Source organism: Chionomys nivalis, chromosome 5, assembly GCF_950005125.1.
Source record: "Chionomys nivalis chromosome 5, mChiNiv1.1, whole genome shotgun sequence".
Taxonomy (NCBI): domain Eukaryota; kingdom Metazoa; phylum Chordata; class Mammalia; order Rodentia; family Cricetidae; genus Chionomys; species Chionomys nivalis.
The window spans coordinates 12,935,096-12,958,086 of NC_080090.1; the positions used below are offsets into that span (position 1 = coordinate 12,935,096).

Sequence of the window (22,991 nt, forward strand, 5' to 3'; positions counted from 1 at the left end):
CAGCCACAGGCAAGACAAGAAGGGAAGGAAAGTGCAGGTTTGAAAGTGAAGCTACAGACCCAGCGTAGGAAGCAAAAGTGGGTGCTCCTTACCTGGCTCTCAGCCCACAGGCCTCGGGACGCCTTTCAGGAACAGAAGCTTCCACGCATCAAGCAGCCCCGCTCATTCTCAGTACTGTCCCTCTTTCCATCCCATCCACCCTGGGGTCCTAACTAGCTTATATGGAGCTTCTGTTATGAAATCGCAGCCTGGTTTACTCCTTGCCAACTGACTACCTCCTTTTGAACCTCGAGCCACAAAACAGAAGAGTGTGGTAAGTTCCAGGAGGATGTCAGTGGAGACCTTCTGTTTGAAACCTCCTTCTCAGAAGTCACCATTCAAGCCTGCACAGCTGGAGACCACAGACGATGCCAACAGGTCCAGCTGGAAATATCTCAGTTATCCAAACAACTCTGGTTGCACCTGTGGAGTTAAAGTTATTACATCCACAGTAGAATAAAGGTGTCCCTCCTTGCTCAGAAAATCCACTGCTTGCTTGCTTGCTTGAGGTTATAGGTGTGTGCTGAAACTGGTTGGTTCCTAAGATCCTTCTAGCTCAGTCCTTCTGGTTCTGAGAAGCCTTAATTCAGCCCTTGGTTTGGGGCCATAGTGGGGTCATTTGCTGGCATGAAGTTATCCCCTCCCCCTGCCAAAGCTTCCTGAGTTCACCCACTCCTGGGTCGCTGATAGATGTCCTTCTTGCTGAGGTTGGTGGTTGGAGTTGCTGAGTACCATGTTTGAGTTGATTGCTTCCAGTATATGTGTGGTGAACTCATTCATATCTTTCAGGAGAATAATCTTAAAGGCTATCAGACTCTTTACTCTGAGAAGACTGAGAGGGCCAGCCACTTTTACGTTTGTTTCCAGAGCAACCACAATGTTTCCACCAATGGCATTGTGTGTGTCAGCCCACTGGGCAGCTTTTATAGCATCTATTTTGTAAACAATATTAGTTGGATCTTTTTCTGTATATCTGATTATTCCCAGAGTAGTGACTTCTGAAATCTCAACGTTCTCGATTTTGGACACTTCATCAGTCAGAGTAGCCGAAAGCTGCTGGGCTCCTATGTACCATTTATTTCCTACCTTAGAAGGTGTGGGTGAGCTGAAGGTCCCAGACTGCATGTGCAGGCTGCTCATAGGTGGAGCTGTTGTAGCTTTTGCAGCTGCTGCTCTACATTGTGGCCTAGGTTCCCCCGAGAAAGCAGCCCAGAGAGCTCCAGTCCAACAGGCTTGGTGAATACCTCACAACTGTTTGCTACCCTGATGTATTGATGGTAGCGGTGTGACTACTTGACACTGGTACCAAGAGTTATGTATCTGTGATGGTTTTACAAGTGGGAATGAACCCATGTGTGTCTTCTATAGTTTGTTACTGCCCCTGGGAACGGCGTTAAGTCCAAGGAGAGTTCTCGGGGAGGTCAGAGTTGGCAAGGGATAAAACTTTTTTGAGGGTAGAAAAGTCTACACATACTACAGAAACAAGACCTTAAACCCCAAGACTTCTCCTGCTACAACTGCCTATCGACACATGAGATGGTCTCTTCTCACCCCAACTCTGTTCCATTTGCTTTCTGCTGTGGTGACATTTCATTTGTATTTTAATAAATAAAGCTTGCCTGTAGATCAGAGAGTAAAACAGCCCCACTGGTCAGTCTTACAGACCAGGCAGTGGCGACACACACCTTTAATCCAAGTAGCCACACTGGTTTGCCACAGAAACTGGGCAGTGCATGCCTTTAATCCCAGTGGTGCACACCTCTAATCCCAGACCTTAAGAGGAATATAAAACGGGAAGAGACAGCTCTCAGACAGTCTCATTGTGAGATTCTTGGAGGCAGGATTTGGAGCCATTTCAGACTGAGATCAAAGTAAGAGCCAGTGGCTGGATGTTTTGCTGTTTAGATCTTTGAGTTGAAACCCAATTTCTCTCTCTGGGTTTTTATAAATTGTGCATCATTCTGCTCTGTCCTATTTTCTGTTCTTGGCAGTTCTGTGGAAGGACTGATTCTATTGGACGATTCAGAGATGAGATGTGCTCCTTAGAATCTTAGTCATGGGATGACTTGGGTCATTTTTAGGGTAGGTCAGCAGCAAGTCAGCCTCAAATGGGAGATTGGTCCTTCTTGCTGTGAGAGGCAGGCATGTTTGTGCTGATGAAGAGGTCATTCATCACAAACCATATAGACAAGGTCATTGTAGTAGCCCACACCATGTCTTTATTTCTAGAATTTTCCTCTGTTCTTCCTCTTCTTGGCTTCTGAGGTCTGACTGATTACCCCCATAGCCCATGCTACTTCTGTATCCCTTCTTAATGGTGTTTGACGCCAACTTCCCACCCTCTTGATCCACCCTTCACACACAGAGGAAGGGCACTGTGGGATACTTCATCTTAATGAAAGGTACTTGGTCACAGATCTTGAGTTTTAGTTATATAAGTAGTAACGATTATCAAGTCTATCAGAGGCAGGGACTCTTGCAGAGTCCCAGCACTGTGTGGAAAGTTAGAATTGTTGTCTGAAGTATCCAGTTCGGGTACAAAGACTTTCAACTGATCACTCAGTCAGGGCACATGCTTGTCTATAGTTTGAAGGAGACAATGTTTTGGCTTTACATAGCTTTCAACTCTGTCTTGAGCAGGTCCTTGTCATTCATTTACTAAGCTGATATTGAGCAGAGGGGCAGGTCCAATTGCTTTTGGAGTTATTTCAAGCCAGGAGGGGTATGGTCTAAAGTTCTGTTTGAGGACTCCAGAGCAGACTCTCTTTTCTGAATACTTGTTTATCCTTTGGTGAGTCAGGCAGTAGCTTGAAGGGTCATGTGAAAGTGGGGTTGGGGAACCTAAGAGATAGTCAAATAGTTGGTCAAGCATGGCTCAGAATCTCGAGTTGAGGCTCTGAATCCCCAGAATGCCTTGCCTATGTGGATCTCTGCTCGCCCTGACACATACTTTCCAGTTGCCTTTGGGAGAAGTAGAACAGTTGACCACATGTGTCAGCACTGCACTGGATGATTCTGAAGGACACGGTTGTCCACTTCACTTTAAGAAACACTGCAGGGGGGTGGCGAGACAGAATCACAGAGACACTCAGTTTTCTATCTTATGTCTCATTCCTAGCACTCCAGATGTCCTTGTGGGGCACAGAGGGAAGACTTCTGATGGAGTTGAGAACTGGATATACATGGTCACAGAAACGCATTGTCAATAGGCAGGAGCCCTTTCTTAATTAGGTCTTGATTGGGAGGGGGCAGTAAGAGGGCACTGAACATCTCAAGGGAGACACCAAGTACCTCAAAGACAAACTCCACTAACTTGAAGTGTTGGTGAGATTTAGTCTTTGGTTAGGCAAGGAATCAATGAGAGTTAGGGGAACAGAAAGGAACTGTAAGACAGACTGGAAAGAAATCCCAAGGAAACAAATACCCGGGAGCTTTGAAAGACAAACACACAGTAAGGAGTGTGTGATTAAGAGGTGGCTTTTCTGGCATGTTCCCTGGGTGCCTGCCTGCCTCTAGGATACAGAATCATGTGGCATCTATGGAGGATGTGATGGTAAAGTCAGCTTTGGGAAGAATGGACATGAGCGCTAGGTGTGTGTGTGTGTGTGTATCAAGCCAGTCCATTGGCATGCAATGTGCATAGCTCTAATCTACTCGGATAATGACTTGGGTAAACAAGTTGAAAATTTCTCAGACTTCCCTAAGGATGTACAAATGGGGGTGGTGGGAGGAGAGGGCAACAAGGCAGCCTTTTCATGATTAAGCAAGGAAGACAATTAAATTATGGATTTATTTTTCTCATTTTCCCCATCGTTCAGAGCTTTGGAATCAGAGCTGGGCTTGGAGAGGACAGGGCAGAAGATGGAAACTTGTTTTTGGAATCCAAAGTTCTATTTTTCATGAGACCTTGGTCGAACTGTCCAATGTCTGCATTAAACAAACACGAATTAAAAGAAAGTCACATTCATAGACACAGAACCAGTGTCTATGAAGAGTCAGGCTCTGTGAACCAAGTCTTACAGACAGAGTGTTCATCGTCTTTTCCTTAAATGTTTGATTCTTCTTCCATACTTATTCTCATGGATACTGGGTCACTTTGACAGCTGAAGGAATAACACATCTTCCTTGTGAACGTTCAGTCACTCTCTGCCAGCTCCATTATTCTATTCCATTTGGTCCTGCTCCGTGTTTTCCTGTTCTCCTTCATTTTGGAAGGGGTTCAGAACCTCACCTGGAAGACAGAGCCCTCTGCTCCAGGTCCCTCACCAAAGCTGCACTATGGCGCTTTGGTCAAATTTTTGTGTTTACTTGCTTTAGTTGTGCTATTACCAAGCCTTTCCCCAACCCCTCCAACATTTGCCAATCGGGAGTAAGTGCGGTGCACCCACCTAGGAGGCCTGGGATCTGGGTATATTGGTAGTGTGGGGGCATTACCAGAGGGAAATAGTAGAAAGGAATGCCAGTCAAGACAAATTTTCAACAGCATGAAGTATATTTATATTTCTTTCTCCCTTCATATGGGTCCCTATGTGAACAACCCCCTTTTCTTTCTGAGTCACAGATGGCATACATTGTCTTCCCTCCACATGCCCTTGTGTTTGTGTGTGTGGACATGCTCTGTGTAGCCTCATCAAGGAGAAAACCTGGACTTCCTTCTCATTCAGACACTTCTCCCCCACTGGCTCTCATTTCCAAGGCAAACGCTATGTAACTGATGGGTTAAAATATTCTTGAAGGGGAAAACGGAGTGTGCCCTTTTCTCCTTGGATCTCTGAAATTTAAAAGGAGATTTCAGAAATTGTTTAACTCAAAGGAATGAATCTCATTTGGTAGAAAGCTAGATGTCATAATAGAAATATTTCTAACTAAGCGTTTCTAACATTCTTTACCAATATATATGTTATTCTTTGTTGTTGTTGTTTCTAAGAAAAATCAGTCTTTGGGTCAGTGAGAGAAAAAATTTTAAATGCATGTGCCTGGAGTGGATTAGCAACTTCATTCGTTTATGAAGCCCTACGAGCATTGCTCAGTCATCAGGAGGCATTAACACTACTGTTTTCAGGCTGCAAGCGATGCCTAGGATACAGGAGATGGATAGGAGGATAATATGGCACGGAGTGAGAAGTGATGACCAGAACTCACATCCTGACTTCCTTTAAGCCGGGAGCATTTGTCAGTCCTACCCCATCCATCGAAATGGGGAACAAAAAGAATGGGGGAAGAAGTGATGTAATGTACACTTGAATATAATCCATGCAACGCTCTCACTGTGACTGGAGAAGAAGGTTGGAAAAGCAAGAAAAATACTCCAGTCAGGGAAAGCTGCTCAGCATATTTAGAAACCCATTTCCATTTTAATAGCATGTGTCTTTTCTATATCAAATGACATGTCTGGCAAACACTACAAGGCAACACGTTTTGGGCTCTAAGTGTCTTAACAATAGATGAAGTCATCTTAAAGGAACCCCAAAGACACAGCATCTGGCACTCTTGTCTCCATCCTGGTGGGGACAAGGGAAAAAGAGTACTTCCAAGTGGCAGAGTGAACTTGGCTCCTGTCTCGACGATGTGCGGGGAGACCTGTTCACCACCTGACCTTCTTACTGAGCCTGCATGAAGATGATTTCCCCGGTGAGAACAGTACAGTTCATCACTACACATAGACAGGTTTTCCACAGAAACAACAACAGGGCACAAAACAAGGAATGCCTACACCCAAATGCTGACAGCTGGAAGAGGCCACTGTCCCCTGAGAGTCAGGGCTTGTTTCTAATGTAGAAAGAGAACAAGAAAGCATTATGGAATGCGAAGACCCGAAAACCCCACCATGTCTTTTGTAACTCATGCTATGACCCCTGTCAGCCACCACCAGGTTAAAGAGAAGAGGAAATGGTGCCTTCTCTCTTGCGTATTTCCTTTTGCAGGTGAGGCAGTAAAAGGAATTGGTAATGGCCGTGGTATCAAGAGGCAAAGTAAAAGCAGTTGAGTTTATTTTTGTATCATTTCCCAAGTTCTGGCAAGAAAGAAATACTTGTGTATAAGAACACCAGAACAGGAACCAAGTTATTTGGGGATTCTGCAAATGAGTCAAATGCTTTTATTTGTATTTAAAACTAGCGCTGCATAGTAGAAAGACGACTGCTACAATCCAGGCTAATGATTTAAACATTAAACTTTACTTAGAACATTAAATGACAAATTAAAAAGATGTCACATTAAATCAAAGGAGTGACCACTGAAGATGGGGTAGTTCCTTCTATCTTGCTTGTGGATTTCACGTCAGACTCCATCAAACTCCACAAATCATGCATCCAGTCTTGGCTGGATAATACATTGGGATAATTTGTACAAGTCATTTCAATATAATGTATTATTTATCCGTGGTTTTCAAAAGACTTTTCAACAAGAGCAGAAGGTGTGCATGTTACAGAGATCTCGGGCTCTCAGTGCCCCCACAGAGCCATGCTTTCAAACTTTCACTGAGACCTCATTGCCACCCAGATTCCAGTATATATTATATTCATTCTTGTCTCTGTGTTTACAGGGTAAATGGTGTGTGTTTGTATGTTCATGCGTACATGTTTGTGGAGGACAAAGGTCAGCCTTGAGTGTCGTTTCTCAGGCACCATCCACCTTGTCTTCTGAGACATTGGCTGAGAGCTTGCCACATAGGCTAGGGTGGTGGCCAGGGAGCCTCAGAGCTCCATCTGTCTCTGCCTCCCCAGCACTGGGGTTATAAGCATGCCACCATGTTCAGAGGGTTGTTTTTTTTTTTTTTTTTTTGAGTCCTGGGGATTGAACTTGGGATCTCTGCTTGCAAAGCAAATACTTTGTTTACTGAGCCAACTTGGTGTTGTGATTTTATAGGTTTAAATGAATTGATAATACCACATATTCACTACTACAGGATCTTACATAATAGTTAGTGCTTTACCGACCAGTCCTCTGTGAGCTATAAGCATGACTTTAAAGACCATTACTAACATCTGCACAGCAAATGGCTTCAATGGATGAGTGTATTTAACATCTTCTGTAGCTTTGGGGATATTTAGTTTACAATGTATTGACAATTAATTGTTTATTATGATAAGATGAAAATCTTGCAGAATTAAATTTCTATATGCATACATGGTTATTCCCTAAAGGAACATGCAGGCAGGATCTCTGAGTCAATGGATTTTTGAAAGGTGTGGAGATAGCCACAGAGGGCTCCAGGAGAGCTTGTATCAACTTGTAATTTTTCTCTTAATAGATCATCCATCCATCCAGTTCTTGCTCACAACTCTCATTCTGTCTCTGTCAATTTCAGTGCCTTATTTATTTACCAACAGCACATTCTGTACACCAGACAGTGTATCAGGAAGGCATTGAGACAAGATGACAAGCAAAATAAGATTCAACTTTATGGGACTTTTAGTCAAGTGTCAACTAATCCCATAAAGTCCTGTGCATTTACAAACTGCAATGAGTCTCGTGAAGGGGAAGGAAGGAGAGTCTACAGGGCACGTTAGAGCTGAGGGCTGGACTTACCTGCAGCATCAAGAGAGGTTCCTTCAAAGAATTCCTTTTCAGGTATGATTTGAGGGGATGGGCAGAGAAACTGACCAGGGTGTCACAAGTGGGGAGTGTCAGCCTGCTATGGCCTGGGGCATGAGGGTCAAATCAGGGTCTTGAAACCTGAGCCGCAGTGTGACAAAGCACAGATGGAGGGTGGAGGAGTGTGAGGTAGAAGAACCATCCGGCTGGATGTAGCCTGGTCATTGCTTCTAGCAATACAACTTGACTGGGAGACTGGTGTGGTTGCTTTGTATTGTAGGTGACTGACTGCGGATTCCAGAAGTGAAGCTGAGCGGTTTCAAGAGACTTTGAAAGGGTTTATGTAACCAAAACCACAGAAAACAGTGCTGCTTGCTCGGCAGGAGAACACCTTGCCTCCACAGTGATCAGCGGGGTTGGGGTTGAAAGGAGTGGACTCTGAGAGAAATCATCCTTTCGAATGGACTGTAGGAGGCACAGAATGCTTCTGGCAACTGGGAAAGACTGTGGTGTTCCTGGTGAGAACTGGAAGGTCCTAGTGTGGGAGATGAGACACAGACCACTGAGAAGTACATGGAGAGGATAGATATTGGTGGGTGAGGGAAGGGGGAGCCCCATATCACCTTAGGTATATGTGTAGATCACGTGCCTTGCTTACACATAGAGAAGGTGGACAAGACTCACAGCCCCTGATGGATCCTAATGGTTCATGTGGCTTGCTCTGAGCTAGCAGTTGATAAAGGCCTCTGCATAATTTGGCCAAAGCTTGGCCAAGTCCAGATTTGCATTTGCTGTTGATGTTTTAATATAAGAGAGTCTCTCCAGTGCCTGTGATGGGCAAAGTACCTGGCTTTCTTCAAGGGGACATTGATAGAAGGCAAACATTAGTGAAGAGCATTAGCGTTGAGCCCAAAACAAAACTAAAGCCCTAAATGACAACGGAAACACCACGTGCTCCTTTGGGTAGTAGGATGAGAGCTTTGGGGCCGCACAGAGACATGAGGCCAACATTCAGAGGCCAAGGGGTCAGCAGCTGCAGTCCAGGAGGGGCTGCGGGAGCCGCCAGTGGGCTCTCCCATTTTCCCTAAGCCAGGCAATTCGCCTGAGCTCCCATATGGTGTTCCGCGACCTTACTCCGCTTTGCCTGGCTCTGAGCGCTGTTTCTGCTGGGCGTTGAGTGCTTTGCCACCTGCATGGCAGAGAGATGGCGCCTCACTCCCACAGCAGATAGCGAGTCGCTCTCTCCTTTGCTTTCTTACCTCGCTATATCTTTTGTTCTTGTCACACACCATTGCTGTCCGGTGACGTGCATCCGTCTTCTGCTTCCTTGGGCTCTGAGCGCCCGGAACCCTGTGTAACAACAAAGACGCGACAGACCACCAAAGGGCTGAGCTGAACAGAAGCCAGTAACTTCTGGCTCCATGGCTGGCAGGTTGAGTGATCTGATGAAAAGTCTCCGGCTACATGCTGGTGCGGACTGGGAGTGAGAGAAGAAATTGAATTTGAATAATTGAATTTTAAGAAGCAGGCATATGCTTCTGTTGTAACCTCCCCACACCAGACAGCATAGCCCAGACGCAAGTCAAAATGCATTATGTATTTAATGTGTCTCCTGGGGTTGGCAGCTGAGATAATAGGGAGAGAAGGCATGGATTAGAATCAAAGTAGCAACATCTGAAGACATTTAGTGGTGGTGAAAGGTCAGGGCTGTCCTTGGATATTTAGTCAACCTCGTGCTGGGGAAGAGTGGAGGCGACAGAGGACTGTACCTGTGTGTGTGTCTACATTACATATGAGCGTGCGGAAGTTAGAGAAGACAGGAGAAGCAGTACTGGTCCTGGAGCCCCAAGGCTAACATTCCCTCGGGTTAAAGTAGTGGAATAGCAACTCTGGTTGTTTATATTGATCTATGAACTCAGACTTGGGAAGAATAAAACTTTGTCTGGGAGACTGTGCCTTGCTTGTCAATCTCTCCTTAAGTCAGGACCAGCGGTAGCAGGCCCGGGTGTGTGTGTATATGTAGGGGGGCAGTGGAATGAGAGGGAACTGTGTTGTAGGAAAAGGAGATGTTTGACACCTGCCTCTGCCAAGAATTTACACATAAACATACCCCCAGCAAAACTGTGCATGAACTCGATCTTCACTCAGAGGCGAAGAGGGTCCAGGAGACTGTAGGGAGTTCAAGAGACTTAACACCCCACCGGCAGAGTAGGGTTTCAGAGCCAGGTTTAAATAAGTCCCAAACCCCTGATGCTATCTTGCCATCGTAGGTTCACAGAACTGGAAAGAGACTGTAAAACTCTACTGAAATATCACTTTTATGGATTCTTGAATGGTGGGCAGGGAAGGAATGCATTCAGATATTGACATGATATGGACACATGGTTAGAGAGCGCAGGCACAGCCTGGAAAAGGCCTCCTTTGTCCCTGTGGCATCCCTACAAGAAGGCCCCCAGTTCTGTCCTGATGCCCATTGCTCTGGGGGAGCTGCCATCAGACAAACAACAGGGGTGGGGGCAGGGGAAGGTGTTAAAGAAATGTGCTAACAGTTGGCTATGGAAAGCAGAGGGAACTGTTGTTAAAGAGAACCACTGACTATTTAAACCACCTCTCCATCATGACTACAGCTTCTATCTTACAGATAAGCTGAAACCTAGGGATCCACTCCAAAACTATTTACCTATTTATTGTTGCCACAGATTGTACTCAGAGCCTCTTCCCTATGATACCAGTGGGCTGCATAGCCAGTCTTTAGAATACTGGTTTCCAGTTTGGAGCTTGTTCTGTGTGTCTTATCCACACTAAGCTGTCAGAATGTCTCCATTCCCTCAGGAATATGAGATGCTCACCTTTTACGGAGTCTTTCCTTCCATTCCTTTTCGAATCCTAGACAGTTGCCAAGGACTTAACAGGATACCTTTATTATATTGTATATGTTTTAAAAAAAGAAAAAAAGGAAAGAAAGAAAAAAAAACTGGCCAGGGCTGAAGCTGAAAGACTGAATTCTTGCTTAATATGTGCAAAAACCTGGGTTCCATTTTCTTTTTTTAAAATTTATTTATTTATTAAAGATTTCTGCCTCCTCCCCGCCACCACCTCCCATTTCCCTCCCCCTCTCCCAATCAAGTCCCCCTCCCTCGTCAGCCCTAAGAGCAATCAGGGTTCCCTGCCCTGTGGGAAGTCCAAGGACCTCCCACCTTCTTTCAGGTCTAGTAAGGTGAGCATCCAAACTGCCTAGGCTCCCACAGAGCCAGTACGTGCAGTAGGATCAAAAACCCATTGCCATTGTTCTTGAGTTCTCAGTAGTCCTCGTTGTCTGCTATGTTCCGCGAGTCCGGTTTTATCCCATGCTTTTTCAGACTCAGGCCAGCTGGCCATGGTGAGTTCCCAATAGAACATCCCCATTGTCTCAGTGTGTGGGTGCACCCCTCGTGGTCCTGAGTTCCTTGCTCGTGCTCTCTCTCCTTCTGCTCCTGATTTGGACCTTGAGATTTCAGTCCAGTGCTCCAACGTGGGTCTCTGTCTCTGTCTCCTTTCATCGCCTGATGAAGGTTAATATTCAGGAGGATGCCTATATGTTTTTCTTTGGGTTCACCTTCTTATTTAGCTTCTCTAGAATCACGAATTATAGGCTCAATGTCCTTTATTTATGGCTAGAAACCAAATATGAGTGAGTACATCCCATGTTCCTCTTTTTGGGTCTGGCTTACCTCACTCAGGATAGTGTTTTCTATTTCCATTCATTTGCATGCAAAATTCAAGAAGTCATTGTTTTTTACTGCTGAGTAGTACTCTAATATGTATATATTCCATACCTTCTCCATTTTCTATACTGAACTCCATCCCCCAAGCTAAAAAACACCCACAAGGATTTCCTAGGAATGAGTAATGTATTTTTATTGTAAAAACATTAGAACAAACACAAAATTAATAGAAAAATATTTTTCCATTATTCTATTCATATAATATTCATTCACAGTACTTAAGTGAGAATTTCCAGTCTGTTTTTTTTTTTTTTTCATGTTTCACTGTTTAGCAATCTGAGTGGATGGTTGGAGATTAGGAACTAAATTTTGGGTCTGATGGACCTGTGTGTATGCACACATGTGGATTGTGTGTGTAAACATATATATAGTGTATGTATGTACACATGTGTATATGAAAAGAGAGACTGGTGTGCTAGCCTCATACCAGTGTGAAGCCTGTGCCAAGGGTAGTGACTCTATGTTTGAGACTGGGCTCTGCATTCCCCTAGAGACAAGTGCCTGGCAACCCCATACCTTATCAACAGCTCATTTTCCATTGTCACTCATATCAGGTCCTATAAACAAAACCTTGGCCAGAAAAATCACAATATCTATTTCTATGGTACCCAGTCAAAAATCCCAGCAAAGGGCAAGCATGAAACAAAAAACCAAGCAGATGCCCTCAAGGGAGTGGGACTCCCCTAGGAACTCATCAGTTCTTGTCACCATCAGAGAGTGGCTGCATAGTAAGCTCCCTCTGTCTAGGAGGAAGGACCCGCCTGAAGAGCAGGCTTCTCACAGGGCACAGGGCTCTTTGGTGCTGCTTGCTGTCCCTGCTGTATTCCTGTTTATACTTCTGTAGTCTGGCCACAGTCAGCAGCGTCCCTGCCAACCTCAGCACTGCTGATGATTTTACTCTGCTTTGCTTTTCATTATCCAAGAGCCCTGTTAACCAGAAGGCTTTCCAGTGCTGTGAGGTCCTGGTGGCCAAAGCTGACAGCGGCTGTCTGGGGTTCCAGACATTTTAAAGATCAGAATCAGGGAGGAAAAAATATCAAACTATCGTTTGAAGCTGCTCCTCAGCTTTCTTTGGAGTACAGAGAGCCCCGTCTTTACCCACCACCCCAGGCTCTGTCTGACCCAGTCTTTTATGCGCTTATGAGTCAGAATGTTTCTAAAAATATACATCAGCTTAAAAAGAAGAAAAGCCACAGGAGCCACTGTTCCCTCGTAGGAAGTGACTCCATCCTCTTTCTTGGAGGACAGGAACCTGGAAGAGGAATGAAGCTGCTGGTTACACGGCTGGGTAGCTTCACGAATCTTAGTGTTGCACTCACCCACACTGGGAGGAATGGCATTTCCTGGAGATAGTGGTGCAGTTTGGATGGAATGACACCCAATGGGTACAGTGACACACTCTTGGAGGAATGGCCCTATATGGACATAGTAGTGCATTCTGTGTAGAACAGAGTCCTCTGTGTGAAATGTCGCTGTCTGGCAGAACTTCATCTGAGGACTCCCACGGACATAGTCTCTAACAGAGACATCAAGAGTCCGAGGCGACGGACACGTAACTCTCCTAGCATTGCCGCTCATGGCTTAAGGTGACCCTGGACAAATGGTTTAACCCTTCTGAGCCTCAGTTTCTTCATTTATGAGTTGGAGATAATGATACCCAGTAGACTGGGATTCTGAGAATTAGGTTTGAGCACATTTCCCAAACTTAAGACTGCTTGCAGGGTCAGAGAAACGGTGGCAGGCACCCTAACCATGCACGTGTTATTCCTAACTTCCCTTCTCGGGATTGCCCTCCCGGCTGAGCATTCTGTACCAGTCACCCAGCTTTGATGGGGGCAGGGATCTGTGGAAAACATTCAGTAAGTTCCAAATCTGACGCTTGAGAGATGTCAAGAACCAGACCGTGGGCTGCAGAATTGGCTTAGTGATTAAGAACACTTGCTGCTCTTGGGAAGGACCAGGGTCAAATCCCTGCACCCACGTGGTGGCCCCCAACCATCTGTCACTCTGGTTCCAGGAGATCCGTTGCAGATTTTGACATCTTTGGACATCAGGCAAACACAGATGTGGCACACAGACATACACACAGGCAAAACCCTCATACACATAAAGTAATAAGACAAATCTTTAAAATTAAGAAAATAACAACAGTAACAAATGGACCAGACATAAACCTGCTACTCATCAGGGAAGAAGGTAGGGGCCTAAGGTTTAAAGTTCTCAGAAGGACTTCGTGCCGCCAAAGATTCCTGAAGTCCACGCACCGAGGAGACCATTCTCTTTTCTCAGGAAGCACTTTTTCTGCTAGAGGAAAGGTTTCCCAGAGGGACAATACCATAACAAGTGTTTGTGTGTGTGTGTGTTGGAAGGATACTGACTGATGGAGAAATAGAATAGGAAACTATCAAAATCTCTGGTCATTTGGAGATGAGAAGGGAAATGGGTACCCAGGCCATGCATACTGTGTTTTTTCTCTTGGATTTAGAATGGGTGCTTCAGATTCAAAGGGGAAAACAAAATCCAAATACCAACGATATGAACAGAGTTGAAGTTCTGCATTAATCTAGAAGCTGTTATACCATGGGCCAGTCTTTCCTCTGCCTATCAGTAGAGTTCCAGGTAGAGTTTGTTCCTCTCATAACTACACGGCTAGCCATATGGGACCATCAGGCAAGTGGCGCAGTGCTCACCCTGCCTGCTGGCTGCTGTTCAGAGTTCACCCTGACTGCTGGCTACTAAAGCTCATCTTCTCTCATGCAGGTCTGCAGGACAAGCGCTAGAAAGCAGGAGATGCAGGTAGCAGCGGACCCCTGCCTGTCTACTGACAGCAGCCTGAGCTCTCCAGCCTGCTCCTCCTTTGTCCTCCTTCCCAGGCCTCTCTGTAGGTCCATGTAAGGTTATCAGATTAGGCCATAGTAAATGGGAAAGCTCTTTCTAACTTAGCCCTCTGCTGTCTTCTTTTCCTGTATACCCCGACTCCAGTGAGGTACTTGGAAAATTCCCTAGGATCTAGCCAGGGTGTTATCCAAAGAAGGGGGTCACCAACCAGACAGGACTTTTGAGCACTGGCCATGTGCTTGGTGCTATGCTAGATGCCTGGCATTGGCCTAAGTGAGGCTGTCTTATACCGTGTAACAGTGGTGAGATACAGTTAGCAACTTTCAAAAGGAGGGTTGAAAGGGAAGCCAGAGTTCCTGGACGCTGGAACCTCTCTCTGGTGGCAGAAAAAGTGACATGATTTGAGATGTATGTGACACAATGAGAGAATCATACAGGGTGGAGGAGTGTGAGTGATGAGCAAGAGAGCCATTACCACTGCAGGTAGGGACTTTGTTCAAATTTCATTTCTATTATTCTGATAAAAATACTCTGATAAATAGCAATCTAGGGAAGAAAGGATCCACTTGGCTTCCAAGTCCAGGTCAAGGTTTATTATTGGGGAGATGGAAAAGCAAGAACTTGAAGCATCACAGTCATGAGCAGAGAGAAAATAAATGCATCATCCTTGACTGCCTATGCTCAGTGCCTTTCTTATTTTTATATAGATCAGGGCTCTGAGTAGGGACTGATGCCACCCACAATGACTTAGGTCTTTCAATATTGATTAATGATCAAGAAAGTCCCCCTTCACAGAGACTTGGTTGGCCAACCTGATCTATATTATTTCTCAGTAAAAGTCTCGATTGTATCAGGTTGACAGTTAAAATTAACCAGTGCAGGCTCCTTACAAGAAGGACACCTAACTGCATCATAAAGTGCTTCTTGAGTCATTGGTTGTGTGGACCAAATAAAGATGGTTGAAGAAGGGAGCTTAAAACGAATACGTGGGTGTCAGGGTGGGGAAATCCTGCCTGAGGTCAGAATCACATCTGTCCTGTGCACAGTGTGAAGTACTGAGCTCTGATCTGAACCACATCGGCCCTGTGCATAGTGTGAAGTACTGAGCTCTGAGTTAGAGGCTTCTTTCTTTTCTTTTCTTTTCTTTTCTTTTCTTTTCTTTTCTTTCCTTTCCTTTCCTTTCCTTTCCTTTCCTTTCCTTTCCTTTCCCTTTCTTTCTTTCTTTCTTTCTTTCTTTCTTTCTTTCTTTCTTTCTTTCTTTCTTTCGTTTTTCAAGACAGGCTTTCTCTGTGTAACAGTCCTAGCTGTCCTGGAACTAGCTCTTGTAGACCAGGATGGCCTCTAACTCACAGAGATCCGCTTACCTCTGCCTCCTGAGTGCTGGGATTAAAGGCATGCACCACCTCTGTCCGGCTCTGCTTGTTATTTTTCTAAGAAATAATATAGGCTTGCCTGAGACCTGGCACTTACCTGTGCTTTGGGATAGAGGTGACTTAGAATGTCAGTGAATAGGAAGAAAGAGTGTATTTGGGGGCAGAGTGGCAGGATTTTTATCTGAACTACATGCTGAACAGCCATGCGGAATGCTTTTGAACATAAAGGTCTAGCCTTTCTTGGAGACTACAGATATGAAGAAGGAACAAAGCAGGCCCTGGAGATAGCTCAGCTAGTGGAGTGTTCACTGCAAGCATGAGTATCTGGGTTTGTCGTCCCAGGGTTGGGAAGGAGACAGGAAATTCCCTGAGCTCACTGGCCAGGCAGCCTAGCTGTTCAAAGTCAGTGAGAAACTGTCTCAAAATACAAGGGAGATGGTATCCAAGAAATGACATCTGTGGTTGACCTCTGACTTCCACATGGTGAACACACGCATCTGGGCTCACATGGATAAGTACACAAATGAACACATTCATACACACTCATTAAAGATTTACCACCAAAGTTTGAATCAAGAAGGCTTAGAAGCAGCTGGTGCATTTCTGAATGCTCCTTTCTTTTCATCCTCAACTGAAAAGCAATGAAAACGTCTCATTGAAGTACACTGCAGGCGCCTCACAAACTCTTGCCAGAGCCCTGCAGACTGCAGAGGATGAAGACAAGAGATTGTGAAGAACTTGAAACTTGCCCAATGTCACACAGTCTGTCAGCTGAGGCTCTGAACTTCCAGATCTCCCTTCTCTATCTACCTACAGTTCCCCAACTCCATCACAAACACCAGCCAATGCTGTGAGCCCAGGGACTGTCCCTGGACATGGGAAGAGAGAACTGAAGAGCCGAATGGAGATGGATGGTAGGGAGGATCCGATGGAAACAGAAGGCACAGAGCAGAAGCAGCCTTCAGAGACAGTTCACCCAGGCTCTGCTGCAGGTTTCTATCCATCTCTCTCAGGGACTGTAAAGGAGGCTTCTCAGTGGAACATTTGGAGAGCTTTCTCCTGGATCCTTACTTATGTCCTTCCTAGTGAGCAGGCGAGTGTTGGCAGGGCAGGTGGGCAGTAGCCCCAGCTCCCTTCCTTTCTCAAGAGAGATGCCATCCTAGAGGTCCCAGGTCCTGCTCTGTCTTGGGTTCCTACAAGGCACCTTGGCACCACGGAGGAGACAACCGCTATATAAATGCTAAACAGACAAGGCTGTGCCTGTCTCCAGGATAAATAGATCACCAGTTCCTGCTGTCAGCTCTGCGCCTTTTATGAACACAAACATGTCTCCCAAGAAGAGGATGCTGGTCCTGTTCTGTCTCTCTCTCTCTCTCTCTTTCAATTCCTTTCAGTCTTTGACAACAGGACATTGGTCTGCTTTTATTTTAATCTCCTTTTGATACTATTTTTTCTTTTTCCAGAAGGACTTTACAGTTTGTTATTTTAGTTTTCTGATTTCATCATCAGAAGACAGAATGGTGGAATTTCTTCTGGTTACCCTTCTACAACGAGAGCAGTAACAACCTGCCCTTGCCTTTCGCTCTTGCATGAACTCTCATAAAGATCTGTCAGCACTGGACACCAGCGAACAGAATTCTGTCTCCACTCCACCACCAACCCTCTGTGTGGCCTTTGGCTCATGACTTGGTCTCTTCAAGTCCTGCCTGTTTCATCTGTCTAGGGGTCATCTAGGCTTATCTGTTCTTACCAAGACATGGGTAGGATAATTTATATGAAAACTTGAAGTAGCGATTGATTTCCAGATGAGAAACCTGAGGCTGTGAGAGGCCACTTGGTTTGTTGTACCATAGGTTATTAACAGCAGAAGCTCTGTATAAACACAAGACTCTGACAGCTGGCAATCTATCTACGCACAGCTCTGACTGACGCTGAGATGCTGCAGGAGGGTGTAGAGAGGATGCCACAGGGCACACTGACAGAGTCCATTAGCGCTGGTCACTGCTAAGCGCCTCCCTGTGTGAATTCGTCCGGTTCTTCCTTGGTGATCCCCAATCCCACCATTGTTAACTTGACAGACCTTGCATTGTTTCCCAGCAGGCACTCACTGCAGGGCTGCCTCCCTGCCATCCTGCCATGCTCAGGTCACATCAGGCCCAGCATCATCGAAGTTAGAAAGGACATTTTCCCAAGCCAGCTCCGGGGTTGGTTGGGACACAGTTCATTTCTTGGAGACTTTCGAAGAAAAAAAGGAGTAGAGGCTGAGGTGGGGACCACCTTCATGGTGTCTTCTGGAGCCTGAATTTCTAGAGGGGCAGTTTCAGACTCTCTTGGAGGACTTACACTAGCTCTGGGCGCTGGGGTTCCTCTGTCCAGAGATTCCCATGTGTTAGGTCCAGGAATTTACATTTTAAACACATTTTCAGTTGATGTGATCTTACATCCCAGGATATACTTTTGTGAGAACCAGGAGCCTAGAAAGTAAGAAAGATACACCACTGGGTATCCGCGTCCCTGGCCCTGGTTTTAAACTCACCTGCGCTGAATAAGAGAGACAGACACTTAGAGGTCCACGCGGGTTCTCTGTGGCCATGTGCAATGGCCAATGAGGCCAGGGGCTCATGGTGCTCCTGCGGGCTAAAGACTGTGGCTCTGCATACTGCGTGAGCTACTCCCTGCAGACCGGATAAATAAACCCTGCCGTGGCCGAAGGATGGCCCCCGGCCTCCCAGGCAGACCTTCTCTCTTCGCTTCTGTTGTTTTGTTCTACCGCGTTCTCATTGCCTTGTACTGACAATAGTCGTAAATATCGGCAGTGCTGTAGAGAAATCATTTTAACAGCAAAGAGTCAAATAAATACATTAGACCTGACAGCTTAACTACGCGCAGTCCATTTGGATGTGGTGGCCAGCTGCTCCCAAGGATCGCACTTCCAGGAGCAGCCACAAGAGGGCACACAGAGTTCACCAGCTGGTCTGGAAACAGCCAGCTCGGTGTGGGAAGATAGCGGAACACAGTCAGAAGCCTGAGTTTGCAACTGGGGTGTTGGTGCTGAGATTTCCATCTCCTGGACTTGTGTGGGTCACCTCAGGGGTGACAGTAGCCACATGTGCTATCCTTGTGTCTTCCAGCACCTCACAGGGTCTTTCCTTTCCCACCTCTGTCTTTAACATTTGTGGCTGACACCCCTGTTTGAGCTGCCGTTGCAGGTTCTAGCCTGGTGTCCAATTCGCAGGGCTATTTGTCTACTTCTTTCCCTTCCTGTATTTAGTACTTATGGTGTTCTGATAGATGTCACGTATTCATGTTGTCCACCCTTTCCAGAGGGCAGTGTTCCACGGGCATAGGTTTCCTCAGGGCCAAACACTATCCGGTAGCCTCACACAGATGGCCAATTCCTACCAGACCCCCAAATGGAAGGCCAGAAGGTCCATGGGTGGCTGTGCTACTGTGGGTTCTATTTGCAGCCTAGAGAAATTGGCGCAGCTTGAGAAGGGAGGAGCTTCTCAGCCCAGCCCAAGCCCTCTGTCTAGCTCAATGGGACTAGGGCAGGGAGGGTGTGTGGTCTTCTGCTGCTGTGCCCAGGGTTGAAAGCTCAGAGGCAGTCAGCTCAGCGTCCCTGAGCTCTCATGCTAGTAGGGGGTTGTTTCCTCCTTGCTCATCTTCGTGGATTCTAGGTGTCAAACTCCTGTTTATATAAACTTGGTTTTATTCCTGTTAGAATCACCAGAGTAACGGTTGCTATACAGCTGTCTTTTTTGTCAGAGCTTGATTAAAGGGGACACATTTTACGAACACTTAGTAAGCTGTCTTTGGATGTCTGGTCATGAGGAGAATATTTTATATCCTCTAAAGGGAGTTTAGACTACAGCAGGTCGGACACTTTCTGGCATAGAAGTTATTAGATGCGGTGATGAATTCCATGCACAGCTCCTGTCTTGTGCTTGGGACCACATGGCATCACACCATGCCCTTGCCTCCTCAGAGCTGGAAATATTTCCCTGGCACCATAATGTCAGGAGCCCAGCGGGGAGAGGTCCTTCAAGGGACTGCCTGCTCTCCACTATGGGAAGCCTGGTAAGTGTTGGCCATTTATGTGCGGGTAAGGAAAACAGCACTGTTAAAAACATCATGATCCCCATTGCCTGCCTCGTGGGTTGATGAATCTGGTCCAAGCTAATGCTGGTACTCTACAGCCCCATGACTGTAGTAGAATGTTCCAGAGTGGATACTGCAAGAAAGGTTTATTCATCCACCAGGAATTTGTCACTGAAATGTATGAGATGTCCCCTTTTGTGAAGCTGTCCTCTCTGGTCAGGGCAGATACATTTGTTCCCGTAGCCTGTGCTCAGTCCTCTGAGAACAGGCACCGTCCATTCTTGTGTGTTTGACTCCTGGCAATACTTTAAGGACAGAAGTAGGATCTATGCAAGGACTGTGAGGCTTTCGGCTCCACCCAGAGCAGTGAAGTAGATCCTGAGAGAGTCCTTGTGGCCAAGGGCTCCCAAAGGATGGGTTGGTGACAAGGTGATAGGCCAAAGAATGTGACAGCCATAGGTTGACTCTCTTTCTTATTCCCTTTAACCTCCGCCCTTTATCCCAGAGTGTGCACTCCCACCCCAATCCCTACTCTCTCTGTGCCATTCTCCTGCAGCTCAAGCCATTTCCCAGTCTCTGGCACTGGTTTGCACCTTAGCCTCTCATGAACTATTGCATTCAGAGCCTCTTCCCAGCCCTTATGGCCAGAAAAAAAAAATCCTTTAAGTCCAACAAAAGAGAAAAAGGAAAAGGAATTAAAGAGGGAGAGGAGAGAAACGGTGAGAGAAAAAGCAATATCCAGTTTCAGCATTTTGTTCCTAGCCACTGGTACGATTTGTGTGTTTTGTACCATGTCTGCTTCCTTGTGGGAGTTTCATAAATTGATGATGATAACAGCATATTTCTCTTAAGTCCTTAGACATTCAGTCTTTATTGCTTTCTCAAGTCAGCTCGGGGCACAGATGAAATGAGGCTGCCGAGATTTTTGCTGTCTGTTCCGTGAGCTTCCTTGCAGGATCCATACCCACTATGCAGCTTGTATTCCGAGATAGTAGGTCATGCCTCCGCGAGTGCCCGAGGCTGGTATGGGAAGACCAGGACAGACTGTCCGGGGAGACAGAGCAGACTCACCTTGGTGGCTGCACAGAAGGGAGGGAACCTGATTAAAGATCACTTGGGGAAAGCATTCATAGCTTTAGCAAATCACCTGCACTTAGATTTGTCTTTGAAAATTGTATAAAATTCATTTCTTTCCCAGCCCTGCAATGAAGTGCAAAACAACACACATAGCAGGGTGTTGGATGTAAGAGTCATAACATCCACCTGATCTGACTAATTACTGTAGCACAGTGACTCCCCCACAGCTGAGGAGCAGTGCCAACAAGAACAGTGCGCTGACGGACACTTATTCCCCAAGCCAATACAGTTCTGGCTTTAACGTTGATTTTATGAAATAGAAATGTGTGTATTTTGGAGTTCACATCAGAAAACAATGAATTCTGCAGTGTGTCATTACCTGCCTACGAGAGGCAGGCACTGAACTACATCCAGGCTGGATGAAAAGCCTTTGCTATTAAAAGAAATCAGCTCTTTGCAGACTGAGTTCTAACACCAGGCGGCAAATGAAAATAATCCCAGCAAGTGGGTTTTCAGCTCATCTCACCAGCTTCAACCCACCCAAGTCCTCGTACATATCCTCACATACCCTTCTCTTCCTTGAGAGTAACATGGGGTGTGCTGGTTGTGCACAAATGGCCAGGTAGTTGGTTTTTTTTTTTTGTTGTTGTTGTTGTTATTTATGTTTTCAAGAACAGTCTAGGGTCCAGCAGTGTGTGTCACTCACAGCAAAGTTGGGCCCTGGTGCGAGCCTCATAGCCTCGGCCTTCCAGCTGCAGCAGCATCAGGTCCCAAGGAGCCTGAGCAGGTGCTATGTCTGTCCCTTGTTGAATATCTTAAAATACTGCCCTGCAGAGGCTCATGGGCACTGGCTTTATATACAGTAGATGCAAGGAGGTCATTAAGACAAGTCTCGGCATGTATGGCTCGGTGTGTGCACATGAGATCATGCTTGCAAGAGAGCCTAGCTCCTAACATGCTGCAGACACCAGGCTTACACGATCAACAAAGTCATTACGAATCCCTGGAAGGGCAGGCATTTGAGCAGGTACACCCTTGTGCTAGCAGACGGCACAAGCTGGGCTTGAAATCAGGAATGAGCTGGAGATTTACGGATTTTATTATCATAATGAATGCTCAGAGACAGAGGGGACCTACCACTGTTAGCATCTTATTTTGAAATCCTGGTTTCAATGCTCGCCATCTAGTGGGAGGAGAGTGAATGTACAAGATCCTTAAGTCAAATGACTGGAGATTGAGGTGGCCGTCAGGGGGAAGGGGAGCAATCCTTGAGTCCCAGGGTGTAGCCAGTGAGCAGGGGTGGACTGATGCAACCTTGCCAGCCCAGGACCTTGACTGACTCCAGTCCCTACCTCAGCCTGAAGTGGCATGCTCTTGTGAAAATCCTGGACCCAATAAGCTACACTGACATTAAGAATGACAGAGGTGACCTGGGTGGTGATTTGACAGTTGTAATCAGAATGCTAGAGTGTTCCCCTCGCTTCCTTTCTGGTTCTGATTAGTACACTCCAGAGGGTGGAGGAGAGAGGACGATGCCTGGGCTGCAAGCATCCTGACTCTTTGCTACTGTCCCTTCCCAGACTGCAGCTCCCTGGAGATGGCCGCCCTGGTGGTTTCTCCCAGGACCCAGGTTGGCTTCAGGTTATCCTGTGCTGGCTGCTGCCAGGTTCTCCATTTCTTCTCTGCCTGGCACCCAGTGTTAGCCTCTGAGAAATGTCTGAATGATTACTGTAGCCAAAGAAGAATTATTTGGTGCTTGTACACAGACCCAGCACAGAGGAACCTCCTAACAACCTTCGAATTTCTCAGGGATAAAAAGTGTCCTTTGTTAGTTGCAATGAATTCCTTTCAACTGCATGGCTTTGGTAATGAGGTGCCTACTGGGCACTACCTGGGCAGTTTATGATGGGGGTAAGCCTGGAACTTTCAGCCTAATCCTCCAACCTCCATGGAGGGGAAAAGTCAGGAAACTGGTTCAGTCACAGTGGCCCATGATCAAGTGGGCTGAGCTTGCCTAACCACATCTCCATGGAAACCTCAGACATGGGTCAGCGTGTTCAGGCTGCTGAACTGTCCACTTGGTAGGTGGGTGGTACAGTTGGGTTGTGTGGGCAGGAGCTCTTGGCCCATCTGGGATTCACTGCAGGCTCCTCTTCATTCTATCCTTTATGCTGACCTTTGTTACAGAGACTGTTTCCTCGATGAGCTCAGTGAGCCACTCTACCAGACTGGTGACATTTCAGAGTGGTTGTAGGCACCTTCTGCT

The 22,991-nt window shown here is 46.2% G+C and overlaps 1 pseudogene; it reads right to left on the reverse strand.

Moving 5' to 3' along the window:
- Positions 1-438: 438 nt before the first annotated feature.
- LOC130874528 (replication protein A 32 kDa subunit-like) lies at positions 439-5,493 on the reverse strand (annotated as a pseudogene).
- Between the last annotated feature and the right edge of the window lie 17,498 nt (positions 5,494-22,991).